The sequence below is a fragment of the Erinaceus europaeus genome, chromosome 5 (genome assembly GCF_950295315.1).
Source record: "Erinaceus europaeus chromosome 5, mEriEur2.1, whole genome shotgun sequence".
Taxonomy (NCBI): Eukaryota; Metazoa; Chordata; class Mammalia; order Eulipotyphla; family Erinaceidae; genus Erinaceus; species Erinaceus europaeus.
Genome location: NC_080166.1, coordinates 44,358,365 through 44,362,463, shown reverse-complemented (window position 1 = coordinate 44,362,463; position 4,099 = coordinate 44,358,365).

Genomic DNA, 4,099 nt, shown 5'->3' with positions numbered 1-4,099 from the left:
ATAAGGATATTTCCATGCTCTACTTCATCATTTCCAGGTTGATTCTTTCTTCCTTTCTTTCTATCTTTCTTTGTTTCTTTCTTTCTTTGTCATTACAAGGGTTATTTTTGTGTTTTAGTAGTAGAGTGGATAAATTTTTCAATACTTAAGCATGAGATCTCAAGTTCAGCTCCTAACATCCAATATGCCATAGAGAGTCTCTGGTTCTCTTAGTTGTAGAAATAATAGTTAACTCATAACTGCAACTTTAGGAAAACTGCTGTAGCTTATAATAGATGGATTGGGAATTCCGAACTCTCTGAATGGGAATGGTATGGACTTATACCCCTGTTGACCTGCAGTTTTGTAAAACAATATTTACTCACTAATAAAAAAGGATATTCTCTCTAATTAACAAATAAATCCTAAAATAGATTACTAGGGTTCAAAGCCTGCATGACTTCACTACTCCTGGTGGCCTCTTCTTCTTTCCTCTAGATATAGGGAGAGAGAGATAGAGGAGAGAGAGAGGGAGACAGAGAGAGAAAGAGAGAGAGTGAGAGAGATGAAACAAGTACCACTCCACCACTTGTGAAGCTTTTCCCCTGCAGGAACTGATATTTGAACCCATGTGTTCACATATGGTAATGCTAATGCTTATACTCTACTGGGAGGGACAGCCACATTTTTTTTTAATTTTAGGGAGACACAGAGAAAGAGGGGAAGATCACAACACCAGAAACTCCCTCTCCCTCTTAGTGCAACCAAATACAAAAGTCAGCATATTAAAGAATTGGATTTTAGAGTCTTTGGTGATTGTTAATTTATATATATATATATATATATATATATATATTTATTTATAAAAAGGAAACACTGACAAAACCATAGGATAAGAGGGGTACAACTCCACACAATTCCCACCACCAGATCTCCTTAACCCATGCCCTCCCTTGATAGCTTTTCTATTGTTTAACCCTCTGGGAGTATGGACCCAAGGTCGTTGTGGAGTGCAGAAGGTGGAAGGTCTGACTTCTGTAATTGCTTCCCCGCTGAACATGGTCATTGACAGGTCGATCCATACTCCCAGCCAGCCTCTCTCTTTCCCTAGTGGGGTGGGATTCTGGGGAATCAGAGCTCTAGGAGACATTGGTGGGATTGTCTGTGCAGGGAAGTCTGGTTGGCATCATACCAGTATCTGGAACCTGGTGGCTGAAAAGAGAGTTAACATATAAGGCCAAACAAGTTGTTGACTAATCATTAACCTAAAGGCTAGAGTATAGAATCCACCTTCATATCAGATAGTTAGTTTTTAAAGAAAATGCTCATTCAGTAACAATCATCTGGTCTGCTGGATACCAATAATGTGGTTCTATAGCCTGCATGAATGTTTGACAAAAGATGGCTAAGCAATGGGGGTCAATTAAAATGACCAGTGACCTCTGGAGAGCCAATGAATCTCAATGTCTACTTCAGAAACTAAGATGAGTGTGCCTTAAACTATTTTAGGGGCTTTTATGTTTTTTTTTTCTCTTTCTTTTTTGATAAGCTTGGGGGAAATGACCAAGCTACTGACTGCCCCAGTCTGAGCCAGTCTGGAGTTGCGTGAGAAGACTTCCCACCAATCAAGGCATTCAAACTGCATGTGATAATGGCTAGCAGGCATGCTGGGGCAACCCTTCATTTAGTGCAGAGAACTGGACTCTGCATGCTTTCAGTACAAGGACCAGTTTATTCAACGTCCCACTGTTGGCACTGTGGCACATTGCTCTTTTGTGGGAGTTGGGGAAGTCACAATTGGTTGTCTGTTTCTTGATGGACATAGTAAAGAGGCAGGGTGGCCCCTTTACCCTGGGCCTGGGACAGGAATTCAGAAGCTTTGCCTTCTGCCTCCAGATCTCCCACTAACAGGTCCTTATTCTCTGAACCAGTCAGCCAAACCCTCTGTGACTCAGCTCCTTTCTTTGCAGATTGGGGTGGTCAGATTAATTTGAGAATTGTGAGGCATGGTTGAAAAGGACTTTGAAAATGCCAGCTCATGTAGAATGACTGACTAAATGCAGTGGTTTGGGAACTGGCACAAAAGTTGGAGGAGTTTTCTCTCAGGTAGAAGGCTATGTCTTTCTGAGCAGAAAGTAGGATTGGTCCCATGTAGAAGTCCTCTGATTCTGTCCTTTCTCTTAGAACCTAGACCCTGTGCTGAAGACACAAACCCTAGTAAGTTAGATTCCATAAACCATATCTTATCCTAATACTCTTCTTACTTCATCTTATTTATTTATTTTTTTAGTAAAAACATGCTTCTAAGTGTCAAAGAATCTGTATTGATGGTTTGCGTAGAAGGAAAGATAGGTAAAATATTAAATATGTAGTTTTGAAAATAATTGAGAAAAAAATAATTGAGGAAAAGAAATTCATTGGAGAAGTAACTTTAACTGCTCAACCTTAGTAGATTAAGAGAATATATGTGTGTTAGTTGCTTTGTTAGTGACTCTCTATTATTTTGTCTTTCCAGTGACCTGGCACAGCACATTAAAAGTTACAGGAGCCGGACAGTAGTGTACAAATTTACCTTTACTGGCAGCTTTTTTTCCTTCTATTTTATTTGATAGGACACAGAGAAAAAATATACTTCAAAAGAAAAGAACTTTAAAATGCTAATAAAAATATACCCACACAGGGGCTGAGTGATAGTGCACCCAACTGAACATCTGGCTTACAATGCACAAAGAACCAAGTTCAAACCCCTAGTCTCTACCTGCTGAGGGAAAGCTTTACTACTGGTGTAGCAGTGCTACAGATCTTTCTTTCCCTTCTTCCCCTCTCTGCCTCCCCTTTGCTCTCAATTTCTCTCTGTCTCTATCCAATAAATAATAAATAAATTAAAATATTTAAACATACACAAATATATGAACTTTATTATCTGGAGTCAAGAACATACAGTAGAAAGGAAATTTTCTTTAATAAGTAATAAACAAAAAAACCTTGATTATGATCTTATTTCATACACAAAAATTCTTCAAAATGTATTTGTGACTTAAATGTAAGACCACAAACTATAAAATGGAGGGAAGTAAGTGCAGGATTAAGCTTGTTAGCATAGCTCTAGTGATATCTTTGTGGATTCATTTCCAATAGTAAGAGACACAAAAGGAAAAAATGAGACTAAACAAATGTGACTATATCAAATCTATCTATCTGTCTGTCTATCTATCTGACCATTTAAATAGGTATTACAAAAAAGAAAACAAGGAAGTATGGTGAGGATGTGGAGCAAAAGGACCACTGGTGGTAATGTAAACTAATATTACTATAGAAAGCAGTATTAAGATTTATCTAATTCAGCTATTAAAATAAATACATAAAAAAAGAAAAGCAATCAAAGGAGGGGAGGGGATATGGAGTTCTGGTGGTGGGAATCGTGCAAAACTATATGGTCTTGTCAATATTTCTATTGTATAAATAAAACTAAAAAATTAAAAAAATGCATTAAATTTTACAAGAGATGAACCATAGAAGATATTTTGCTGAGTCAAATAAATCAGAGGGAGAAAGTTAAATATTTTATGATTTTACTTATCTGTGGAAGATAAAGAAAAATAACAAAAACAAATTTAGATACTGAAAACAAAATGGTGGTGACCAGAAGATAAATGGGAATGAAGGTAATAAAACTGGTTTAGGTAGATTAGTTATATGGCAGAGGATAGGGGCTAGACTTCTTTTTTGTTTAAAAAAACAATATTTTATTTGATAGGACAGAAAGAAATTAAGAGGGGAAAAGAGAGAGAGAGAAAGAGAAATGCCTACTATACTGTTTCAGTGATTGTGAAGCTTCTGCACTAGTGGTGGGGACTGGGGCTTGAACTTGGTCCTTGCAGATATGAGGGTGTAAGCTCAACTAGGTGTGCTATCACCCAGCCTAGAAATCTAGGCTTTTTGGTTGTATTCACAATGCTATATAAGCAGATTTATAATAGGAATGCTATGCACCTGAAATCAGTATAGTGTCTTAAAGCCATCATCACTAAAACTTTTAGGGTTAGAAAGATAACTGACTTGAAAAGTATTCATTCTCTGTCATGCACAAAGCCCAGTCTTGAGTCCAACCCCCACTGCA